The sequence below is a fragment of the Numida meleagris genome, chromosome 11, assembly GCF_002078875.1.
Source record: "Numida meleagris isolate 19003 breed g44 Domestic line chromosome 11, NumMel1.0, whole genome shotgun sequence".
Taxonomy (NCBI): Eukaryota; Metazoa; Chordata; class Aves; order Galliformes; family Numididae; genus Numida; species Numida meleagris.
The window spans coordinates 3,747,283-3,774,277 of record NC_034419.1 but is presented as its reverse complement, the minus strand read 5'-3'; the positions used below and the strand labels follow the sequence as shown (position 1 = coordinate 3,774,277).

At 38.3% G+C, this 26,995-nt stretch overlaps 1 protein-coding gene across 2 annotated transcripts in view; it reads right to left on the bottom strand.

The window, feature by feature from the left end:
- SLC6A11 (solute carrier family 6 member 11) overlaps nucleotides 1-26,763 on the bottom strand; it is a 139,029-nt gene extending 112,266 nt beyond the window's left edge. Inside the window, exon 1 of one of the 2 annotated variants that reach the window (XM_021409844.1) lies at nucleotides 26,595-26,763. The gene's annotated coding sequence lies outside the window, so the exon portion shown is untranslated. Of the gene's footprint in view, nucleotides 1-388; nucleotides 890-26,594 lie in introns of those variants that run through there. The other variant, XM_021409845.1, reaches the window with a different exon arrangement.

Sequence of the window (26,995 nt, the reverse complement as noted above, 5' to 3'; positions counted from 1 at the left end):
TGAGGTAAAACGTGACCACAGCCCCGCTGTAAGGCGAGCCCAGCAGGACGGCCGCCAGCAGCACCAGGCAGCCTACCCCAGCTCCAGCGAACTAAAACCAGAACCAACAGAGCTTCTGTTCACTGCGGCAAGGCGCAGCCCCTCTCGCAGCACGGCGCCCGCCCACAGAGAAGCGTCTGGAACCTTCCACGGGGCGCACGGAGCCGCCGCGTGGTGCTGCCGCCGCCGCAGGACTCTGAGGGCTGCGCGCCATTCTGCTGGGAAACCGAGGTGAGAAACGTGGAGAAAGCGCTAGTTCTGAGGAAAATATCGCTTAGGGCTTTGTTGTGCGAAATAATAGATGGGGAAAAAAAGGTTATACTGAAAGCGCACCAGGGAAAGCACTCACCTGAGCTTCCCGGCTGCAAGGGGGAAGACCCCCCTGCTGCTCGCTGGCCGAAGCCTTTTCCCTGGCAGCGTCCTGAACGTAGGTTCGGTGAGCAGAACGACTCGTTCTACCCTTTGCATGCACTTTGAAGCCTTTCTTTGTGCTAGAACTTTCTTTGATAACCCCTTCAGTCCTTTCTTTTTGGTGCTGGGTGTCTGCAAACCCGCTCCCCTCCCGAGGCAGCTCGGAGGGCCCGGCGGGAACAAAGGCAGCAGCTCTCGGGTTTATCCTCACGTTTCTTTATCCTTTGAGGACACGTGTTGTGCATTTAGGATAACAAAGAGATGGCCATTAGCTTCCATCCCATGGGCCCCTCAGGTGCTCCGTTATCAGGATTTTGGAATTACACCAATTAACCTAAGGAATTGGGGGAAATGAGGGGCAAGGGGTGGTAGTTTTGTTTTTAATTCTCCCAAATCAATGATGTGCAAACTTCAGCGGTTGAGTTTTTCTTCTATATTCTTGATATTTGATAAGTTTGCTGCATAGCAGCAGCTGTGAACAGCCTTGCTGCATGGCAGGCAAACAGAGGCTCGTGGATGAAATATGTCCGGTAAAAAGTCTGAGTTCAACCTCTTTTGCTGTAATCTTTATTAAGTATAACCTGCGTTTAACGAGAAGGAGCAAGGACTAGCTTCCTGCCACTCTTTCCCTCAAACCCCAGACAGGCTGTTGCATCTATAAAGCACCCACACGTTTTTCTCTAGGAAAAAAAAAGAAAAAAAGTGTCGGAAAAGCAAAGAAACAAACCAACCCACCCAACAGTTTATCATCTTTAGGCAGGTTCAGCCAGGCAGGAATTCAGGTGCTGCATTTGACACATTATAGCAAGCAGACTATGGGCGATTCCTTGCTTTATTTGTCTGGCATATGGCTGCTGGTGACTTCTCTGCCGGAGTCCCCCAGTGCATGTGTGCCTGCACCCCCCATTCAGTGAGCACCTCTGTCACCAGCTGCCAGCCTGCATGTGGAGGGGGCTGGAAGCCCTCCCGTAGCCTGGGCCGTGGCTATATCAGGGCCCTCCTGCAGTGTGCTTTATCCCTTACCAAAAGGTGCTGAGAAAAATCGTGTTACCGGCTTTCCCAAGTTGTTTTTGGAAGTGGTAGTCATTCCCTGCCGGTTTTCCACGCCACTTCCTAACTGTTGGTTAGGGAGCGGAAAAACAGTAATGTGGGAAGAGTTAGACCTGCATGATGGGGGTTTGATTTCTGGAGGAACAGCGGCACATGTTTAATTCTTCACGTTGGCGTTTGGTTTACCAGCCCAGAAAGGTAAACGTCTGAATTATGAATAGCTAGTAGATTATTTACAAACAATAAAATTTAGATGTTGACGAAGTTGTCACAGTCTGCAAAATTGTAACATAGAAAGGCAGTTAGCGTGGGAAGCACGTTTGCGTTCTGATGGCAAAACAGTTTCCTGTGTGCGGACCCGAAGGCTCTGTACCAGCCCAGCAATGTCGGCTCCCTCTGGTGGCCACTTCCAGAAAATGCTACTTGTGGATTTTATCCCTCAAAAATCGTGTGGTCCAGTGGATTGCAGATAGCCGGATCGAGTAGTGACTATGGTTGAGAGCACTATAAGTCACCTGAAAAGCACCGATCAAGAAGTGCTTTTCCTATCAGCAATTTTAAAATCTCGGGAACTGAACAGGCTTTATGCTGTTATGCAAACTAGGGAAGTGTTCAGGAATGTTAAATTTTTCCATTAAAGCCTTAAAAAAAAAATTATTAAGTAATGTAATCATTTCATAACACTTGAAAGAAATTATGCTGAATTTTAATTCCAGCCCTTTTCCATTTAGAAAATGACTTCCAAAATAAGCATTTACTTACAGAGATATAGGAATAAAATGAGGTTAGAATGGAAGACTAGAAGAAGATTTAAAAAAAAAGCAAAAAGCATGAATATTTGCAAAAGCTATTCTTGGGCATGTGTCCCTGTTGAGCATATCTTATAGCTCAACCGCCTCTCTGTATTTAAAAAACAAACAAAAAAAAACAAAAAACAAAAAAAACCATGCAAAAGCACAGTAATTGCATAACAAACATGATTACACAGCTCACTGCACTCATGCTATCCTGTCCCACCTATATCCCATGTGGACGTATCCAAGACCTTCCAGATCTTGCGTAAGTAGTTAAAAATGCATACATCACTAAATATAACCTCCTACTTGAGAAACTGTATTAGAACCTTGTCGCTGGTCAGAATCAAGCATTTTAGTTGACACAGGTAACTCCAGTACATCCGGTACAATATACTTCAGGCTTCAAGTGACACTGGTTAAGTCTAAATTAAACTGACAGACTCCCAGTGCCTACACAGAAGTGAGGAAACGGTGCTTGTTAACGTCATCTAAATGTTACGTTATTGATATCAATCTTACTGGAAGTTCCCAAGTTATATCAGCTCCAAAACAAAAAGAATTTGATAGTACCCAATTTTGGCTGCAGTTATTTTGCTATAGCAGAACAAACTTTGTTTCTGAATATATCGCAACTTTTTTTTGCTTCAAATTTTTGTCTGAACAAGCACTGCATTAAAGGGCTTGTCCTCGAGCCTGCGCAGGGAATGTTCTCTAGGTCTGAAGTAGCCCTTTGTGAAGCTTCTGCCCTTATTCAGTCGAATATTGCATAGCCTTTCAAACTGTTAAAAGTTATTTTGGGATTGTTTCTCTGGTTCTTGCCTCCTCTCTCTTAACACATGTTAGAATTGTCAGAATATTATTAGAGCAAGTTGTGCCTTTAAGAAATGTTCTTCTGTCAGTTTGTTTTATATTTTAGGCCAATCTTTCTGGAATCCTTACCTAACCTTTACGGTACTGGAGAAGGGGGGAAAATGGTTGCTAGGATACTTGCAAAAAGGCAAATTAGCTGCACTAGAATTAAAACAAAAGGATTAGAAATCTCTAACCTTTTTAGTTAAACATCCGGTTTCAACAGCTGCCAAAATTTCATGGTTCTCTTTGAGAAGAGAAATTCAAAATATTAATAGTACTCCAATTTCACAGGCATATGGAATTTTAAAGCATTTCCATATTGAGTCCCATTTAGTATATCAAGCTATGGTAAGTTTCCTTTGCCGTTTTCAGAATATTTGATAATTACTTTTTTTGTCTTTTGATGTTTTATGTTTTTCCATCCACATTTGGAAGTATAGCTGTGTGGTTCTTTTGGTGTCTTCCATCAAACTGAGCTCCCAGCTGAAAAAAGTGGAGACCTTAAAGCCAAGTAGAATCGAAGGCTTCAATGAAATACTTTCTGCCAATGATACTTTATTCTCATTTCCCATCACTTCAATTCTTCTGAACTTTTCTCCATTAATAACTTTCATAACAAAAAATATCAACAAAAAAATTAGACTGAGGATTTAAGAAGTCTGTAATTGTCACTACTCGGGGACAATTAGAGCATTAACTCTGAGGTAGAGCAGGAACTCTAAAAGCAGAAAGCTATCAGGACCACTAAAGTTCATTATTTTTTAGGCTCCCTCTATTGCTTCACCATTCTATCAAGTCTTTCAGGTTTAATGCAAGAAACAAAGCCAGTTTTACTCTGTACAGTGATCTACCATCATCTGATCCCTACAAACTTACCATGAAATCATGCTTTGCAGACTAGCAGTACATTTGCATTAATGGCCCTTTTTTCTTTCATTTTTACCCTGAATAAGGCCTGAAGTATAGCCCTCACCTTTATTATACACATGGGACATCTAGAAAACAAGACAGATTGGGCATTTTCTTTGTTTAGGACCAGAAAGAGGAATAAACAGTATTTACTCCTAAGATGTTAATGGTCAGTTGAATAAACAGAAGACAGAGTAGAATTAAGCCTCACTATGTCAATATTCTTAATGAAAATGTAGTAGGAAGAGCTCCTTGCTGTTAAGTCACAGATGGGAAGAATTGTTTGCCTTAGTGCATGATTAAAGAGAAATGAATGCATGCCAAGAGTTTATGTTGCAGATGCTATATAAAATGCACATCTGATACTTCACCTTGCCAAAAATTGTCACAATTCACTTTTTTTCTGAACAGCTGAGGATGGCTTTACAAATTTAAATGGAAGAAGAACACTTACTGCAGTAAGAATCTGTTCTGCATGCTTTCTGATTCCACACAGACTGCAGATGAAAAGCATAGGAATTCCTGACGTAGCAAAGATCACTATGCTGCTTTGTCGTAACTTTTCTTTCTCCACCAAATTCAATACACAATATTTTACGTAAAAGAGATGTACATGAGGGCACTTCTCTTCCTTTTCTTGTTTTGTAACTCAGAACCATAAAATAGCTTGGGTTGGAAGGGACCTAAAAGAACATCTAGTTCCAACCCCCCAGTTTGACTCTTTTGCATCCATAGTTTTTTCTTCTTCTTCTGGTTTCTGTTATGAGCAGCGAGGATAAGTTTGCAGTTCTGGTGTGCTGTCATTAAAAAGAAAAAAAAAACAACACAAAACCACACAAAAGGATAATCATTGCCTGCATAAATGAAACCAGGCTATTCACCATCTGAGAAGAAAAATTGGTAAGAATCCAAACGTAGCAGCATAAAGACAGCAAAACGCAAATTAGAATGGAAACACATTTGGATAATCGCAAACATGCCAAATCAGGGAATGTAAATTGATGTCAAAAATGTTAATGTGTTGCATTTTTGCAGTATCTACTGAATTAAAAACACAGAGGTTATAATTACTACAAAGTCAAGGTTTACAAGGGAAAGTAGATTGTATGAATTAAGATCATTTTGTAAGTACTCTAGAGAAACAGCATCACGGCACTGAAAAGGCAAACTGATCACTAAGGGATGCAAAACATACCCCACAGGGCAGGAGCTTCACCAGCAAGACTCTGTCCTACTATGGCTGAGTGAGGCAAGCAGGACAGACCCAGAGATGGGAGTCAGGGTCAGCTAGAAGCCTAGATTGGCATACAAGTCCATTGTGATGAAGTAGGTCTAGGAGAAACCCAGGAACACAGATTCACACTTCAGGGTTAGGGTTGGATCTGATGATGGGAAGCAGAGCTGGACATAAGCAGCAGTTACCAAGCACATCCACAGGGAATTAGGAAGGCCCAAGGTGGAGTTGGCAAGGCAGACCACAGGCCAGAGTTCTGCTCTGTAGTGTCAATGGAAACAAACACCTGCAGCATAGCTCAGAGCTTAAACGGGCCTCAGCTTAAATGGATCTGGGCCCAAGGACACGGAGTGGAGGCTTCAGGTGAGGCTGATCAGGGCACTTAGACAATCTAAGAGTTTTGGGTCATGCAGTGTTATTAAGTCCTTGTTGTAGTGGAAGTAAACATGAATACTAAATAAAAATAAACGGACTTGAGAACCAGGGATACTGCAGCCTCAATCATCCAAACGCTAACAGAATATTAGGAATAAAACTTGGTTATAAGAGCAGCAAAAAATAAACTAAATTTTTCAGAGGTACAGGTAAGAGGCAATGTGTGTGAGAATTGAAAGGATTCCCACAGAGCTCGTTCCAGAGACTTTTTTAAAACATCCTTCTCTCTGTGTTTAACTTGTTCTTTCCCTCTGTACTTGTTAGAAGATTTCGCATAATGCAGTGACTAGAAACTTTCTGTTTATCTGAATTAAGAAACACTAAACACTAAGAATAGAGTTTCTGGGTGAAACTAAGTGGCTGAATAATAACTGCAGAAAAAGAGGATCTGGCCAGTTGCTTTGGAAAAAAGTCCACTCCATTGCCAGAGAACTTGGGAGAAGTTAAGGCCACCCAGAAGGCAGGTAGCCTGCCAAACTGAAATCGAAAATACATCCTGCAGTGAGGGCTGCAGTTTGCCTTCAGAATTCAGGACTGTGGTGACCTTACCTTTTCATGCCTCAGTGTACACAGCTGTAATAGAGACCCTGCAGCTGAAGTTTTACATTTATCATTACTTATTCACACCTGTATGAAAAGGTCACAGTAAGAATAAAAGCAGTGCTGTATCAAACAGGATGATTACAGCGTCACTAGTGCTGTTCAGTGCAAGTCTTTAGAGCTGCTAGACAAAGTACACCCTCAACTGTATCTGGGTATTTTTTGCACTTGTAATTCTTAAATTTGAGCTATGCTATTACTCAGTCTCTAGTTCCCCTGCATTGAACAATGATTACAAACAAAAAGAGTAAAGGCAAACAAATTCTGCATTTTTCTGTTATTTGCATCCAGTCTCTGCATGTTCACTTGAAGCACTATGAGGTCATTGCAGCAGTGCACTGCTCTGATGCTGCTTTCACCATCTGCATGGTACCCCAGTCAAGCTCATTAGGAGCAAACCCAGACGTGACCCAAGACAAAATTACAGTTCTTTCCGAAAATATATCTGGAGTTCTTCCAATGACAACATTCCTCCCATGAGTTTGTTATTTGAATGCTGTATTTATATTGTGGAAGGTTAAAATAGTAGGTTTTATAGCTGGAATATGATAATCTGACAACCTAAGTGGGTAGCACACCTATCTATTTTTCTTGGTAATTACTGCACCAAAGTGAATAATGAATCACTGAATTCATAGTCCAGCTTAAAATATATATATATATTTCAATTATAACGTACAAGTGTGAGAGAGGCAGACAGAACATCATGATTTTGTCACGGATTGAGTGATATGTCACTAGCAAGTTGTTCCTTTGTTCTTTATTTTCTTCTTTTTTTAATGTGATTTTTGTAGCCATTCAATTTAGTTTTCCATTAAGACATAAATTTTTTGCTGCATAAAAAATAAATTACAGTATCATATTTCTAAATGCAGAGAAAGAAAAAGGGCCCTACAAAGACCAAGGAGGAGGGATAGATTAAGTCTCTATGTGAAGCAGATGGGAGATAACTTTAAAAAAATTAAAAAGCATGTTCAGAGGCAGCAATATTTTTTCAAGTACATGTACAAATCTCATTCCATTTTCCCCATAGTTTTTGATTCTGACTTACAGAGGTTGTTGTGGGTTTTTTTTTGTGTTTTTTTTTAATTAGTTCTTATTCCAAATCTTTACCTTTAGTCTGAGCTCTCAGTATAATAATTGTTCAGCAAAATTCAGAAGTGCTTACAAATGCATCAGTTAATTTTTGTAGGCATAGGCTTGAAGAGAAGATGAGCCAAAGGGAAGTATAGCTCAAGTGGAGCAGAGAATGTATTTATAAACTGAGGCAGATGGAAGAGGCAGAATTATACCATTTCTAGAGGTGATCATAAATTTCATCACTGCATTTCATGCAGTGTTGCTCTATGGGATTTAAAGATGAATGAGTAGCACAATAATTGAAAAAGTGATTGAAGCAATCTGTTTACTGTGGAGAAGCAGTAGTGTTAAAGAGAGTGTCTCAAGAGTTACTGCATCATAAAAGTCCCTGTGCTTTTTGTTTGAGCTTAATTCCAGAAAAGGTAATTTCAACATGGAAGTGTACTCTGTATTCTTTCAGGCGTTAGGTTTTGAGCCTGCTGATACAGATATATATCTCTATATTTGCCAGCCACAGATTATCTGTGTCATATTGATATTGATTCTGTCTGTTGTGTTTACTGTTTCACTCTCTTCACTCAAAAGTCTTGATACTTTCTTGTAACAGAAGTGTTCCTGCACCCGTAACATTACATTCTGATTCATTCAAATTTAGACCTTTTTTAACCATGTGCATGCATCCTGAAATTAGTCAAGCTCCATCCAACATAGTTATGATTTCCACACTTTTTGGTTTGCAATTGTTCTTCAGTAATAAGTAATAGAAATAAACATTTTAATTGTGTACATTTCCCAGAGTTTTCCCTATAATGGTGATTCTGGGCCTGAGATGAGTTATACTCATGGAAAGTCATTCTGACTTTAAAGTAAAGTTGACTATTGTCCAAGTACTAACCAGAGGCAGATATGGCTGATGCTGGCAGAATAGAGTGCGGTGAAAACTACAGGTCAGGAAAACAACTCAAAAATGCCACCTCTCAGTCATAGCACCAACATCCACCTCTGACATCATGGGTTAATCTAATAACATAGGTGTTACTTTTGGAACAGCCCTCATAGTTTGTATTGCCTTTATTAAAGCAGGTACTAATTCCACTAGGTAGCGTAAAGCTTAAGTACTTTGAAAGAAAAAAAAAAGTCATTTGTATTTAAAAACAACTGTGTGCTCTTCCTATAAACTGAATTTTAAAAGCCCCCAAAAACAAATCTATTATTTGAAAACTGAAATAGTTTGATTCTTCAGTTGGATTAATTATCTTATGACAAGGCAAGACTTCAGTTAACTGCATATTACTCAAAAACTCATTGACAGAAGGCAGTGACCTTTCCATTAACCAAACTGTCATGCTGTTTATTCTAGAGAGTCTGCTTAATTTTCCTTTGTTTTCATTTTGATGTATTGAAGATCACAACCTTCCAATATGTCCAATTTAAGTTTTCATTGCTGATGACAAGTTTAAATTGAAAATAGCTTTGTAAAATTACTGGTGTCATTACAGATAGCACAGAACAATGTAATTATCTGCAGAACAAATCATTAAGGCTATAGAAGAAAAGAAACTGAAAATCAGCTGCAAAAGCAGACGTGCCTTACGAGCTCTGCAGCCTCATGAATGACTTAAGTTTAGAGCTTGAGCTGCCAGCATCACAAATTGTTACTTCATACTAGCTTTATCGGTCCTTATGTATTTTGTGACCCTTGAGTATAGCAATGGAGCTTTGCATATCTACTTGAGGAATGTGGAGCAACAGTACGACTGTACTCCTTTGTGATTAATTGATATAGGGCTATATTAAGCTTCTTTTGCTCCATTTTTACTTTTTAAATATTTTTTACCATGTTTTGTGTCATGCAGGACAGTGTAGGGTATGCAAAATGTCATGATTGTTCTCGGCCATTTTTTTTTTCTACGCATTTTCTTGTTGTAAGGCTCTGTAGTGTATCAGCTGTCTTTAGGTTCCCATAGTTTCACTTAAAAATAATGGTAGCATTTAAATCAAGACAAAGTTCATGGCTTTTTTCCCCCTTCTATCTAATATCTGTCAAGTTTGATTGTAGAATGAAAAGAACTAGATGGGATATTGAAATAAAAGACAATATTTGTGTTGACCTTTGTGTGGGTTGGTGGGTGTGACATGTAAAACCATTTTCTTCCATGTATTTCATTTGGGTTTCTCTTAAGCCTTAGCCCAGCAGCAAGCAAGGCTGTTGGAACGACATGGCTCCCGGAATTGGGGTACGATGTCAGACATAAGGAGATGCTATTTCTTTTAGCTGCTGATGGCACTCCCCTGTTTACAGTATAAATTTGATGTGCTCTAAAGAACGGCAGTGGCTTGTACTACAAAACAGGGACCCCCATGAAGCAAGTACATAGACATCTGATGAATTGCCACTATACTGAGCCGTGTAGCCTCATGTAACTCCCCGCTTTGTGGGTATTATGCAGTACTAAACTTTCCAGTTTTTCTCCTTGTCAGCACGTTTCAATAGCCTTTGAATATGCACGCCCTCGTGGCTAGGTTACTGGGACAGGAAGAAAGGCACAGTTTTCCCTGATTGCTTTCCTTCTGCCACCTATAAAACAGTGCACTTTGCACGCAGCTGGAAAGCATATACTTCTCAGGAAGATTTGAATAACAAAAAATTATTTCTCAAGGAAAACAAATCCTTTTCAGGATGTTGATAGTTTCTGTATTATAATTCAAACATATGGGTATGGTAATGTTACTAAAAGAGCTAGTAAAAACTGTAATCCAACACCACCCCTCATAAACCTAAGGTAACAGAATTTTATACTCATTTCTATGCTTACACATAGATTTATGTAAATATACACAGGGTCTCAATTTTTGCTGTTTGAAGGGACCATCAGAAACATCTACCTCAGTTTAACAAGGAAAAACAAGAGTGATTCAAGTTAGCTCCAACAGAGGTCTTATTCTTTACAGAAATAAGATTGGGTATGGACTTGAATAAATTCAGCTTTAAACTCCAGCAGCTTGTGGGAGTCTGTGAATGGCTCATCGTGTATTCAAGACACACTGTTAGATACAAATGCCAACCAACAGAGCTGCAGTATACAGATCAGGATATTTTTCCACCTTAAAGCAGTGATTTGCTTTCTAAAAACCACGCTAAAAGAAATCCTGCGAAGTCTGAGTACTCTATTTTGTGAATTTTTCCTCGTGTAATAGTATTTTTTTTTCCTTCTAGTTAAAGTACTGACAGAATACTGGGACTATAAACTAGGAAAAAGTAGTTCACAAATAGAATTGAAATGATGGAGAAAAATTCTGGTTTATCTGTTTTGAGAGATAAAAGCTTGCTGCTGTGATCTTTCTTTTAGCTTATTTTTCCCTTCTAACTGGGTGAAATTCACTTTGCTGAGATTTCTTTAGAAAGTCTACATGTGGGGAGGCCGAACTTTCCCACAGGAAAAAGCGCAAGTTGTTTTGTTCTACGTTAATCAAGATTTTAGCACCAGCAGTACACAATACTGCTAATCACCTGCAATGTGCTTTTACATACGAGTAAAATTAAGCAGCTCCCACTGCTGCAGTTGACTGCAGAAAATCTGGGGTAGATTTCAGAACAAAAGAAGAAAAATTAGACTGCTTTATTTATGCACTGAGCATGCTCCACTAGCACTGTGCATGATATGATTCCTTGTTTCTAAGGGAACAACTATGACGCTGAGCACATACTTGCCTATGACAAACATGGGGTGCTGTTTTCTTTACCAAAGAGTATTTTTTTAAGACATAAATTTGAAATTATTTGCTGAAATTGATTGAGATTGATTTGTGTTCACAAACATATAATGTTAACATATGATGAGTAGAGAAGGGCATATTAATCTGTGTTGAAATTAACTACAACAAAAATACACTTAACAATATGGTTAATTTAATTATGTTTGGGATGGAATTGCCTCCGTTTACAGAGGAACAAAGATGTTATATGATATGTATATTTATTTAAATATATGTATACTAATATATATATTTATGATTAATGACTATTCAAATTATTCTGCTTTCATCAGCAGCTGATTCCAGCAAATACATCTTGATCACCTAGATCCTGTAGCTAGCGTAGCAATGTGGTGATGTTGCAAAGATAGAAATAATCTTGATAGAAAGGATGACACCCATGAACAAGATGGTACATCTATCTATCAGTTAGTGTGGACCACTAAAATAAAGAGGAAAAGATTTCCAGTGGCATTTAGCGTAGTAGTTGAAGCATGTCCCTTACTCATTTGCTAGTGAGCTAACCATTAACTCAACAGCTCTTAGGCCTTCAACCTTGAAGTCCAGAACAAGACGTAGTTTTTACAGTGCTAAAATTATAGATTTGCAGTAATTTAAGCAGGTTGCTCGTTGAGATTTTGCATGCAAGGGACTGTGGGTCTGTGGGTTTTCATTTCTTTCCACCATACTTGTTTTTTTGTTTTGTTTTTGCCTGGTATGAGCATCGCTAGTAGAATGAATGACACTATTAAATATTCCACAGAGTATTAAATCGTAATTAAGGAGACAAAACCTACTGAAACTGAAATAAATTGAAACTGAACATGAACTTTAATGAGTCTATAAATCTGAGAAGAGACAAATTTACAAATTGTTTTTTTAGGAGCATTTGTTAAGAGGGCTATGAGATATCCGAGCATTCACTCATTTTAACAGAGAATGTCCTTACAGCTTGGAAACAAATATTCTTAAGATCAATGTAACACCAAGACAGAAGTAACTTTAAGCCTAGCACCTGGGAATTTTTCTGTGCAGAAGTGGACAGAAACTGGGATGCCTTCCTTCTGAATTGAACTGTCTTGGCTTAAAGAAATTTCTGCTTGAACAGTGTTTCTGTTCAGCAGTCATAGCCTGTGGTTCTGACAGCTGTTCTGGTGGTCCTGGAAGTAAAGATATTCCGAAGGGTCAGCACCAACTGGCAGAAAATCTCATCAGAGCTCTAAAGATAGGAAGCAGTGCTTTTGTGTTACCCAGAGATAAAATCAGCAGGTACCAGTGTAATACCTACCGTAACTCATGAGAGAAATGGAATTAAATGGACATACACAGATTTAGATCTAGCTTGGACTTGCCTGTAGGGTTAGAAATCTGAAGGAAAAGCTTTTTCCTAATCTAATGCTAGTGGGTGAGCAATGTCATATCCTACTGGATGGCTAGCGCTCAGAATTAAATGCCAAAATAGATTATTGGTACAGGTCTCAAACTGGCAAGAGAATGAGCAGTGAAGTGGGTAATTACCTCATTTGCAAAACCAGTCTGGCATGTTTGTCCACGTGAAGATAAAATGCAGTTGTTTCACTTGGCTCAGCCGGGGCTGCATTGAAGCCATCTGGGTTTCTCCAGACTTGGACAGCTGGGCGATTCTGTTCAGCTACATTCAGTGCGAGCCAGGGAAAAGGACAGTTGCACCTATATGTGTAATGTGCTATAAAGGAGTCTCACTTCTGTCTTAGCTGTAAAAATCAAGAATATCTTGTGAGAGGATTCTCACAAGCATACAGGTACAATGACTAGACATCTTTACAACATCTTTAGTTGCCCATTACAGTACCCTGACAAGAGCTGGCTGGCACTCATGAGCCAAGCTGATGACTCACACCTACTGTGAAGGTAACATAGTACATGTTTGAAGATGGTTTAGCTCTACACTTAGCTCTATACCAATAAATACTTGTTTAGCTTCTCAAGAGTTGTATTTTTTTTCCTAGTTTTTTTCCTACAAGGCTTTTTTATGACTCAGAAGGCTTTCTTATTGACTCAGAATTTTATTCTCCTCTCCTCCCTCCCCCTCTTTCCTTCCCTTCTGTCTTTAGGAGGATGCTTCCTAGTAATGCGTTTTATAGCAGCAAGGATTTTGACAGACCAAGCTGGTTAGTTATGTTTGCACACAATGAAAATGAACATCATTTCCTCATTTTAAATCAAACAAAACTCTGTGCAGATTTCAGGTTGATTTAACTTGTATTTTACAATACATGTAGTCTTTAGCCTTAAATTTAGTTTTCTGTCTTACTCTAAGGAAGATGAATACTGCACAGGAGGCTATTAAATAAATTAATATCTGCCAAGAAATCTTAGAGAGAATCTCCATTGTTATTTTATATCACATCTGACTGCAAATGCTTCCTGGCTTACCTCCAATTTGAAAGCTGATGTTGTAGTAAATATTAATTGCCCCCTATTAACTAGAGGTCAGGGAAAAAGAGAATTATATCTTTGCCTTAGGAAGGGACATTTAAGTCACAATACTTAAGCATATAATCTTTAAGCATACAGCTCATCTGTCATTCTCAGTAAAGATGTGTGCTTGGATCAGGCCATCTAGTTAAGTTTTCCTCTGAGATAAGAGCCTCTCAACAAGTTCTTTGTCTATTTTAAAGCCTATGTGATGAATATTATAACATCTCTTACAGATAAATTCTTGCTTTATTATATTTTGTTCATAAGCAGAGAACTGTGCATGAAATTAAGAACATTTTGTGAAGATCTTAGAAATATTGCTCTGAACATTTTCACCTGATTTTACTGGAGGTTGAATGCAAGAGTGAAAGTGGAAAATGATTTTGTGCAGTGGAATGGAAATCAGAAAACTCTTCAAAGCTCAAAACTTTTGAGTTTTTTAAGCAGAATTGCAGATGCAAAGTAATTACTTGCAGGTTGATAATTCCATGGAGAAATGTGGTGGCTTTTATGTTTTGGCTTTTTTTTTTCCTGCTTAAAAACAACCGCGTGGAAAATTTGAACATGATTTTAACTGTGTACTATATAAAAATAAATAAAAGCTTTCCTTTAGAAAATCTTATGCATGGATGTAACGCAATAAGAACAGAACTTGATATATGTATTTGTAGGAAAATTTATTCTGTCTTCTCCCTTTCTTTCTGATACCAACTACAAAACACTTTCCTGATCTGCAATCACAGGTGATACCTACTAAGAAATTTGTTGCAGGAATAGACATTACCAAACATATTCTCTGGTACTTAAGAGTTTAATCAGTCTTATTAATTACTGAACTTTTAAGTTACTGAGGGCAGGCAGAATTAGTCAGCTTTACAATGATATTGCGAACAGCGAACTGTACTCAACTTTGTTTTGCAAGAGCCCTCTGTCAAAACGATTTTCCTGCTGATGGGTACCTTGAATGATCTTTAGACTACCCAGTTTTAAGAAATATACCAAATCTGGTTCCAAAACACAGAAGGAGCGTGGTGTATGATAGCATTCACAAGAACTGGTGATGAATTACCAGAAGACAACAGGAGAGTTGAAGGCACAGGGGAATTTGATAATTCCCTAGTGCCCTCAAATCAAATATACTGCAGGACAGGAACTGCTTCGTTCTGCAAACATTAGTTCTGCTATATGATTTTCCAGATAAGAGCAGAAACGCTCAGGTTGCTACATTTTCATTACATACTAAAAGAAACAGACTGTCTTATTCTTCATTGTGTTTTCTGAAAAGCGTTCTTCTAAGGTATGCTTTAATCATAGCAGATAATTTCCATTTCTTCTCACAATTCACAAGTATTGTTCAAAGATGTTCTAGATATATATGCGTTATATGTAGGTAAAAATAGAGAGGGAAGGAAGGAGGATAACATTTTACTGTTCATATAGAAAGACTCAATTTTGGTAGATGCAGCTACTCTTAAAGACTCCTCCTCAAAGAATTATCTTGTTTATAATACATGAGTCTTTTTTGCTATATATATTAACTACAGCTCAGGGCTGTTGGCTGGACAGGCTACAAAAGAACCCAAACAAATCAAGCTGTAGAGAATTGGTTGAGCACTCAAGCTATTTAGGAAAGGCCAACAGACATAAAGGAGAATCAGTGAGAAAGCTAAAAAACTCACTTGTTTTTTGGAGGCTGAAATGTAGGAAAACAAAAAGAAGCTTATTTTATATACTTAATTTTTAAAAAATGAACAGCAACAAAAGCTTGGACATACAAAAATTACTAAAGCTAGTTCATTTATTTAAATTAAGCACATCCTGAACTCTCTTCCCATAAGCAATAGCTCTCCTGCCATACATAGTGAGCGTTGGTCAAGCCTATAGTACATATTGATTTCATGTTATTTGAAACTCAACTTCTGGTAAATAATTGCTTGAATATGACATTTCTAGAGACATCTTAAATCTTGTGTGGAATTTCTGAACTGTCTTCAGGACATGCATGTTTGTAGATATTAGAAATCTATGCGCTCTAGTTTCCCTCCATATTTCATGTTTTAGGAATACTCATTAATTTTTAGGTGTAATCAATAGCCTGTTCACTGCTGCAAACAGACCATAAACTTTCAGACACGCAATATTTAAATAACTGTGGGTTAATATGTAAATGCAGTTTTATTTATTTTGAGTAGATGAGATTGGAAGAATGTAAGGAAATACCATAAAGGAAGGCTATGCAGCCAGGAAGCAAAACTAGTGAGGGCACTGTTCCTGTGGGCAAACCAGTATTTACAAAAATCCCTGGACTTCTCTCAGAATGCTTTTCTGCTTTGCTTCCACTGTTCCCAGTAATTTCATTGTATCTAGGTCTTACCAAGGGAATTTGTCTTAGTTATTTTCAAGGCAGCCCAGCCCAGAACAACAACAAAAAAGCCTGGTGTGAAGGTCAGGGAGCAACCAAGCAACCCAGAGCAGAGAAGTATGGAGGGAGGGAGAAAGCTCTGAGTTCTGGGCTTAGCTGCAGTGAAAACGTAGGGCTGCTCAGGCAGGAGTGGAGAACGGACACAGAGCAGCACCTCAAAGGCAGAAGATGACAAATAAAAGTTGGTGGGATTGACAGCAAGTATAGGAAGATAAGAAGTTTCTTGCGGTCATCTGCAGCTCAGGTATTTTTTTCAGAGTTGAACTCCATGTCAACAGACTTCAAGAATATCTTGTTGCAGTTTTATGCTTCAGTGATGCAGTTAATCACCATTCAGTGGACTTTTGCCCTTGCAAACTTAATAGAAATACCATTTTCTTTCACCAAAAATATCCCATCTGAGGGATAGTATCATGGTAAATTACAACATTATAATCTCTTATTAGTTTTACCATGTGTATGCTGTAAAGAGTGAGGATATGCTTTGAATCTCAATTCATTCCATATCCAGATGTCCATACCCTTGTGCCTGCAACTGCATTATAATGCCACTGTAGATTTAGATGAAACTTTTCTGGTATCTTGCATTTAGATATTTTCTTTCGGATCTCAAAGATACTTTGTATTTTGGCTTTTTGTTTAAAACTATTTATTTTGAAAATTATCACTCTTTCAAGAACTTGTATTATCTGGGTCTAAATCTGGACTTGAAATACTTAATGTAAAATCAAAGTCATATGGGACAAATGCAAACCCTGGAATACAAACCAATCTCAATTCCATACACTTTCAGAAGCCAAAGATAAGAAAATGAAATATCAGATTTTGCTTTGGAACTACTTTGAAGCGTCAGTAGAGTAATTTATGGGAAAAAACTTAAAATACTTAGGCTTTTAATGATACATATGGATACGTTCAAGATCAAAATTACATTTCAAAATCTCACCAAAAAATACACTTTTGATATGCAATCACTAGAAAACCAGAACACCAGTGTTAGCAGTTTCTCTTCAAATACAAATATTATAGTTCCAAATATCTCAAGCAGAAAAGAGGAACTAAAATGATCTTTATTGATGATGATTGGCATGGAGTATGGAGATAGCTCTTTTCCAGAATTTCAGGAACACTTGAAGACAGCAGGATTCTAGCTACAGACATGGCACACAGGATGAAATAGATCCCCCTGAGAAGCTTGTTAGTTTATTAGGAAGTAGGAGTGTTTCTCCAGACTATTTCTAGCACAGCTTCTCAATTGTAGTAATTAGGCAGAATATCTTTTATTAAACTTTTTTTATGGTCTAGGGTGACACTATGTGGCTAATCTGAGCAGTGAAGTTTTAATTGGAAGTTATCTCTTGGAATAACTCAGAATGAAATTGATATAACCATGCTGAACAAGCAAGGTTAGAGCACATCAATGTTAAGACTGAAGACAGTGAGCTTGTCTGAACTTTCATAGCTATCACCTTCATAGAAAATCACTGGACTTCAAAAACTGTGGTCCCAGAATTCTGCCTTGAAAGGTATAGAACACATTGCCTGTGGTCTGACTCTCTTGTAAGAAAAGTATTCATAGAATTTCTTGAATTCATAGAATTGTTCTGTTAATTCATCATAAGCTGTGTTCTCTCAAGCCTACTAGGAAAAAAACAGGAGGCACTATTCCTTGTGCAGCGTCTTGATTTCATTCTTCTTAACACTAAACTTGAAACTCATTTTCTGTAATTAGCGCTCTGATTTACGTGCCTTTTTCCCCCTGGAGTGACTGTTTAGACTTTTGCTTCTTTTACTTGTCTCCTCCATTCACAGGGATGCGTACACTCACTATCTGATTCTGCAGATAATACCAGACCAATGTATTTGCACGTATTCTTGAATTAAACATAGCTCATAAATCCACAGCTTTGCTGGTTCTGCTCCATAACAATTCACAATCATCAGGCTGTGAACTTAGCCTGTGTCCAGGGAAAACTCCCTTTGTGTGAGTAAAAGCTGAATGCAGAGCGTCAGCCAGAAGCTTTTAATACTCAAATCAGTTCCTCATTAAGGTTTTTCAGCATGCACCACTGTATCACCAGGGGAAGAAAGTTTGAGAGTGCGTGCAGCATCCTCCAAGTGAGCGTTGCAGCATGACAGTCGCCATCAGATTAAATTCCCCCAAGCCTGATCTTGCACCTCCATTTGCAGGCATGTGCTTTTAAAATCTGGAGCGTAACACAGTTTGAGCGTGCTACAGTGTCCATGTGTCACCTACCGCAGCAAGATGTGATTCAGGTAGTTTTGTATCACAGAATCCTGCTTACTTTTTCCCCTCCCCCTCCTCTTGACTTAACCTATGAGTGAGACAAATTTAACAGTACTTATACTTCTTCGGTTTCCCCAGAAGCTTGCTGAGCTGTAGTGCTTCCTTCAGAACCAACACATTTGTTAAGGAGTCAGAAACTGTTCTAACCCAGACTGTCTCCCCAACTGCTGCACTTGTTCCATGTAGAAACCACTTAACCTGCAGCTTCCTAAGCTTCTTAGTGTGTTGTCCTTGTCATGCCTCTGAGCGTTCTCTAACTATTCACTAAGTTACAAAATTCCCTTCTCTGGAGTTGTATTTGAGGTGTCTGTCTTTCTTACTTATGCTACCAGAAGATGCAGTGCTCCTGCAATATACTGTGAATCAATTGCAGGAATTGCTAGATATGGAAAGGAGTTATTTCAGTTTCATGTAAAAGTAAGAATGACGTGATGAACTTGTTTGCTTTTCCTTATCCCCAAGCTAGACAATTTCATGAACTTTGGTGTAGAAAATAAGTATTATTCCTAAAGTCTTAAAAATGGATCACTTTGTTAAGCTGTTCAGCAATCATATTTAAGCCAAATGGAAAGTAAAGATTATGAAAAAAATAATTAAATATTTGTCACTGCATTTATGACCATCTGCATTGGTATTCAGCATGACATTTTTCAGGAGAGAAAAAAATCTCCTGAATAAGTGCTTAAGCTAATGGTCTAATTTTTCTGTGTTAGTTTTATTTTGATAATCCATCTGCCACAAAAAGAGTAGAAAAAACAGCACAAACCAACACAAAAAACATAATCCGCACCCACATCAGTTTAAAAAGAAGAGGAAAATAAATAGAAAACCAAAGCAATTTGGAATTCTTAGAAATAGTTCATCCTTTTGATCTGAATAACTTTAACATTTAAAGGATCGCTTCAAAGCTCTGCAGTTTTCTGGGAATTACTGAAGCTTGAACACAGAACGTTTCAAGTGATAATCTTCTGGTTTTGTGATGGTGAAGGACTGTAAAAATGACGTTAATGAGATTCATTTCTAATCTTGTGTCTTTTGTAGCTGTATTTTAACCTCTGCTGAGGGCACCAAGAATGGGTGAAGACAATTTCCATTCTATATAAATTAATAAAACTCATTCTGAAGTTGAGACTTGGATAATTTGTAGATTACTTATTCTCCATATGAAAGTGATAACGTCGAAGTAATTACTATGTGTAGGGCATTCATTAACCTGCAGAGGGGTAGACAGAGAGAAACGCTTGCACTTCACTAACAGCGCACAGTAATGTTGTGCTATGTGGGCTGCAGAACCTGAGGAGAGTTTGATTGCTACTGATTTCACGCTCTTGCTCTGCATCATTATTCATAGCACGTTCTTCAAACCTGGTGATTTGGTACCAGATCTATTTTCAATTCAATTTGAAAGGAAGTATTTCTTATAACACAGACTGTTAACATTGCTGAGAATGCCCTCTCCCCTCATCAGTGCCTACACTGGAGGATTGAATCTGCATCATAAAAACCAAGCATGGGGAATCGTTACAGTTTTCATCGCAGCATCACTGTAGTGCCTGGATCCTGGAGCATTACAGCTATGCTAGACTGTACGACACTCAAAACAGAAGAACTTGACAATTGTAAAAAATTACATCACCTAGCCATTGTTCTTCCAACGTGGCATCAGATTTTTCTCCTGTGGCTGGCAGATAGGCAGCACAGCCTTGCTATAGCCTTAGAAATGAGTGCAATCCAAATCTCAACAGAAAAAAGTTTCTAAAAAGATCCTGTTCTAATTCAAATTCCCTCCAGTGTCCCTTGTACACTGAGAAGCAGTCGTTGCAGGAAGTGACAGGTATCTTACCGGGTACTGTTCAATAAGCCCTTGTGCTGGGCTGTACATACACAGCATCAGGTTTTTCAGTCACAAAGCTTTGAGGAACAGGCAGAAAGCATGGGGACAGAAGTAGGTTGCTATAGTTCTTAGAAATATAACGCTGATATTTTATCCCCCACATGCGCTTTTCCATGTCAAAAAGCACATCTGTGTGTTCTGTCTGGAAATTAGCTCTTTTTTTGTTCAAAAAACCATTCCTGGTGTTTCTTTCTGTCTGGAACCAAAACATGTTAACCTTGTGGCAACAATTCTCTGTACTGATGTAGTTTTAGCTCAGCCTTTATTACTGTAACAGGCAGCCAAAGATGAATTGCATACTTTCTCCATTTCTTAGTTATAACCTGAACAACAGGCTGAAAAATGTGACACAGAAGTTCCTCCAGCAAAGAGAATATGACTTTATATCAGTGCCAAGAGAAGCACAAACCCACTATGTAAGTGGCGGTTCTGAGAAAGAAGAAAAGGAAACAACCACCTGCTTTTTCTACAACATTAATCTACGCTTTGCTTATAATCAATTATTATTATTGTTAGTCACACAGCATGACTTCTCACATTGAGATACAATGTGCTTCCAAAACAGTGAGGATATCCGAGAAAGCAGACAACTACAACATTGAAGTACAAGTCCAAATTTTACTGCATCCTTAACTGGCCTTCTGTCTATGAAGCCACGTGATAGACAACATGAATAAAAAGCATGAACAGCCAACAAAGTCACGGACACTACGTATAGTTCCAGTGAGAAAGCTTATGCTAGGTTGAAGTCAAAGGAGTGAAGATGACTACCAAAATAAGAAATTTATCAGATCAGATGTGAAATAAAGAGAAACAGTAACCGTGAGATAGCTCACAATGTACCAACATACAATAAAGCAATAAAATAAGAGACAAATAAAAAGAGCAAGCACATTGTGTAAGTCAAACTGAGAGGGGGATCTGTTGATGAAGTCACAGGATTTACATATTTCATCAAGAACACTGCAGTAGCATCTTCCCTGCTTGCTCAGTAACACACTGTATGTTAATAATAATCTCAAAGGACATAACATTTGAATAGAACTGAATTCCTCCAATGAGATTTTCCAAGAAATAAAAAGCTATGCATCCTCATTTACCATACACTTAACTCAGTAACTTTACCTTGTCATCAAATCAGTGTATAGTTGCTCGTGCTGCAGTTGGCTCATTACAGTAGCACAGAATAGAATTGTTTCCCCTTCTTGGTCCATAATGCATTCTCTGTTAACGTGCTCATTTGCTGTTATGTCAAGGCTTCATCTTAAGTAGCTGCCACATCTGCAACTACTATTCAATCCAACCTTCAATTTTTGATGGACTTGATGCTTACTTTATCTGCAAAGTAGATAACTAAAATAGCTAGTACTGGACAGAACTAACAGACTTCAGAAATCTGATTTTGGTGATTTTTTAGAAATATAGGACTGTTAACACTACTACAGATCCTGGATAACTAGTACTTCTGCAAAGTATGATGTCTCAAGGCACCCATCTTGCACCTGCTCCTTGTGCTGATTGGGAAATGCTAACAGTCCTCATGACAAGATTTCAAACACCTGTACTTCTGCTTCTAAATGAGCTTAAGCCACTTAAGTCTTAAAAAGCTTGTGACTGTCTACATTATCACCATGCTTCCTTTGTGATAAAATCTGAACATCAGAATTAGATGTTTGTTGAGCCCAGGATTATTTGATAACTAGGTGCTATTTTGTCAAGCTATACATTTTTTCTTCCTTTGATTAGATTTTTTGAACGATGCTTTGTGGAACTAAATTACAGGGAGAGATCACTTAGTATGAGGTTTAAGCACTTATTTGACTTGCCCACCAAGTATCAGGTAGCAGGGGATCTTGAAGAAAGGATCTTTTAAATTTTTTAATAAAGATGTGATTTGTGCAGTATAGCAGTGCATTATATGAGCTACCTAAACAGAATCTTAAATTGTAACAGTTTTGTCCCACTTCAGGATACAAAAGAACTGAACATTTGAGGATAGAGAGTCTGCTGGGGTCTCCATTTATAAACACGAATCTCAAGCAATCATTTCCTTCACTGTAACTGGTCAACAAAGTATTATTCCTCTGATGTGGGGCAGTTCAAAGTTGTAGAAGTGCTAGAACTTGTAGCATCTGGTGTTTGAAAGAACAGCAGATTTCCTCTCTGATGTACTAACCCATGATTAGCATAGGAAAAGCTTTGCTGGTGGCATAGCATAAATCAACCTAAACATTTTCTGAAACAAAATGTAATGACAGCATCAGCTGGGCAGGAACGCTAAGGAGACAAAGTGCTCCATCATTATTAGATAGTGCTTCTAGCCTTAAACATGAAAATGGAAAGAAAGGCAATTGAATAATCTCTAAAGCATACTCACCCAATTCGTTTTTTTCTTTATGTAATTTCATATAGGGAAAGTATAATTTGTACACAGGCATCATGGGATATAGGAGTCTATTGGACACTATTATGTAGGTAAAAATGCATATTTCACTAAAAGCATTTTCATCACCTTGGCTTACAAGAAAGAGCATTGAAAGTGTAATAGAAAAACAGTGAAAGCAACCAAATTCTAAACAAGAGAATAGGACAATAAAACTGACTAGAAATGATTTAAACTCTTGACAATATATCAAACCCCAACAAAAAAAGAAAAAAAGTATATATATAATCAGAAATGGCTTTTGCTGATACAGCCAATGTTGTGCAAGAGCTGCTCAAAAAGTAATGCCTCCTAGTTTGTTATATTGGCCCACAGCATCAGAGGCAGATGTTGGTGGCATGGTGGTAGAGGCTGAACCTTGCTGCCAATATTCTATGACATGTTGTTGCCATATGAGAGATAGCAGCAGAGGGGCAGTCTGGCAAAAACAGCATCTGACATGGAAGTGTGTATGGAGCAAAGGTGTGAACTGAATTCCTCCATGTGGAAAAAATGCCACCCGTTGACATTCACTGATGATTGCTGAACGTTTATGGGGACCAAACACTGGATGTGAGCAGCACAGTGAACGTTGGACATGGTAGCAGCATGGGCAGCATTTTCCTAGCAATTACACCATCGTAGAAGCTGTGAAACAGTGGGTCACCTCCACTGGTGCAGTTTTTTATGAGCAAGGCATGCAGTCGTCACTGGTGAAAATGCAGTGCTAATGGTGTTGACTATGTTGAAAAATAGTGTTTTGTAGCTGAGAATTTGCTCTATCAAATAGTGTTATTGTGCTCTTTGTACCTGTTCTAGTTTCCATGGAAATAAATAGGAGGTATTACTATCAGAGTGACCTACGTATATCCTGCAGATCTGTGAGGAAGTGTTTTCCCAGCCCTGCTCATGCTTCCAGCAACAATGTCAGTTACTGTGAAGCACGATGGTATTTTGTCAGATGCAGGCACCTGTCTAGCAGAACACCAGCTTGCCTTACAGCAGCCATCAAGCAGAGTTTTGTGACTCCGCATTTTTGCTTCTGAAACCATAATCTTCTGTGATACACTTGGTACCTAAGCAGTGAGGCAGACAGTACTGAATGCTTTGTCTTTGGTGAAAACAAAGAACAACTAGAGACAACTGTTCAGTTCCCTTTGATGTAGGCTTGCTAGAACTGTCATTTTAATCTGAAATAATTGTGGCTTTATTCTGTCCTCTCAATCTGAAATAATTGTGACTTTATTCTTTCCTGCCTCCATCTCATCAGTTTTTGTTGCTGTTTCTGTCCCAGCACTAGCCTTCACCAAAACATATGGTATAAGGCCACTCATGAAACTGCCTGAAAAGCAGCTGAAATTGTAGAGCAACAATAACAACAAATACTTTTCAGGAGATAAACAGCCAGTTCGCCATGTAACTACATACACCCTAGATCTGACACATAAGGGAGCACGTTAAACCTTTTGGTGGTACGGGAAGATTTTTATGTCAAAGCAGCTTTGCATTGCAGTGCTGAGTATTTGGCATGTCTGTTTGTGACAGAAAGCATTCTATTTGAATCCATTACTTGCCAAACCAAATACACTATTTATGTTCCTAGTGGCAGGTACTCATCGTAAATCCTGTAAACTTCCTCTTTTATAAAAGCCTTCCAAACGGTCAAATTAACAATTATTATTGATTATGCCTATGCAAAGTAAGCATAAGAAAGCCTTCCTGGTTGACATACTTCGATGACAAAGTATTTGTAACTTACTCATATGATTTGTCACCAAATAATGTTTATCTTATTTTCTTTAATCTTTTTAGGAAAATATTTATAATGTCTCTGAGATGACAGAAATATTCGATGAAGTTTTTCAAGCAAACTCAATAAGTTGCTTTTCAAATTCTCATAATCTGAGACTATGTTGTAAAAAAGTCAAGTCATTTAATTTACTAAGTATCAACACTGCTTGTACCAGCTCAACCTGTAATCATTGTTAAAGGCACAAACACGGAGAGGCAGGTGCTCTGTTGCTTGGAAAGCGGAAAAAATTCATCACAGATAGAATAAGTGGAAAAGTACATTCCCTTACTAGGAATTTAATATTCCAGTTGGTACCAGGGAAACATGGTCTCCCAGACTGGCTGCATGCAACAAAGTTATTCAAATTTTATTTGAAGATACTGGAGAAAGGCATAAATATTTCTTATGTTTTGTCTCTCAACAGCTTGTCTTGTTTAATATATAAATAGTTTGATTATAGGTACCACTCAGTTATTGTGCTATAGAACTACACAAAATTAGATTGCAATATAGCTGTTAATAATGCCTGTTTGTAAAAATAAGAAAACAATCCTTTCTCTCTCATTCAGTACCTCTCATCAATGTGTAGTTGAACAAAACTGAGCATTACCTATGCTGATTTCATGTACTGCTAAAATTAGAGACATGGATTTCTAGTTTATAATCCAAAGCAATTTACATGTCAGCCTGGTCCAGATCTGGACCACAAATAAATTGTATTCCCTCCTTGCCAGCGTCTCCCAATGCTGCAGGAATACAAACATAAATAAGAAATGTCTGCTGCTTACCTTTCTGTGGTTTCTCAAAAGCAATTACAGTAATACCATAATACCAAGAGGAAGTGTAAAGTGTTGAACCCCAGTCTTCCCACAGCCTGTGTTAGTTTGAAGTTAACCAGTACCACAAGTTGTGACATTTATTTCGTATCAGAGAATCATTGAAAAAAATAATTTGGAAGACAATGGCAGAGATAATCTCTTTCTTCTGGTCAGTCTTCTGGTCAGATTATATGTTATGGGTAATAGCTGAGTAAATGTTTTTTAGATCAGGATTCTATTTCTGGATGCCTAAACCTCACTGTGGCAACCTCAGCCTATTCATGAATTTGGACTTCAGCTGGAAAAGACAGAGAATACTACTGGAGTATCTGTTGGATTAGAACTCAATGCCTAAATCACACCAATAATAACCACTTAGGATTTTATTTCATTTCAGTATATACTGAAATGAATATTATAATGAAATTATACAGTGAAGTATAAAAGCACTTGCATTTTTTTCCTTTCTCCTTACTGTTCTTTTTGCTTCTCCTTCATCTGTTATTTACGAACCATTTCCTCCAGCCCTTCTCATGCAGCAGCACTCAGTACAGCATCAGCATACATGGTCAGTACCTGATTTTCTATCATCTGTGAGTATTTGACTACCCTCATTGTCTTCCTAGCAGAATATTTAGTATGGGTAAAAGAACAGCAAGAATAACACCTGGCATCCTTACTCTGAATCGGGATGTGAGTTCCCTGTGATGGACTAGTAAGTTTTGTGCCTTTCTGAATCTTCAATTTGTTGCAAAGCGTAAGAAGTTAGCATAGTGGGGAATTTCCTCCTTGGAAATTCTCCTGAATTTACGACTCGCTTCCATGCAGTGTTAAAAACATGTCACAAACAGTCTTGAAAAGGTGCCATTGCTAAAACAGATCTCTGAAACTGGCAGAAGCTTAACATATATATGTTTGTTTAGAACAGTGAACAATCCCAGTTCTCTTTCTTCCAAACACTTCAATACATGGAAATTCTGAGCTGAGGATCTGAGCAGCAAAACTGGAAATCCCTCATTTTTCCCTGGTATTGCATGTCAGAGATTTTAGGGCAGGTCGTATCTGGCAGGACATGACTGCTGGACTTAAATCCTCACTTCTAGAAGGTTCAACACTAATTTTTCTGATGGCGACAGAGAAGGAAAGAGATGCAAAAAGCATTATCAGTAGAGGGGTATGTCATATGAGCCAAAGTGATAGGAATACAGACTTAAGATGCTCATCTTAGGACCAACATTGAATGAATTGTTTCATACAGAAATTGACAGGGCCTTCATTTATCTTAGCATCATCACCTATCTTATTCTGTACTTACTAATTTCAGCCAAGTTCACTACAGCATTCACATCAGCCATTCCCACCACAGTGCGCCACCACAGCATGGAGCGAGCTTTGTTTCTAGGGATTCCCTGGTCTCCAAGTCAGAGAGGTACACAGAGCACTCCGGGCTGACTTAGCAACTGGGAGTAAGCAAAGCCTAAGGGAGCCAGAGCAACCTCTGAGTGCAGGCTTCCTAGTGCCAATCCAGAGCATAAACATTCATGTTTACATTGTGCCAGTGGGAATCCAGAGCTAGATTTAATGACTTCAGGTGACAATAAAGAAAGCTGTTACGTTCAGACCATTATTGTTCATGCTGCTTTGTGAATTTATTTCTTTAAATTTTCCACTTGTGCTCCTGCCAAGAGAGATCTATTAGACAGTAAGCAGCAAGAG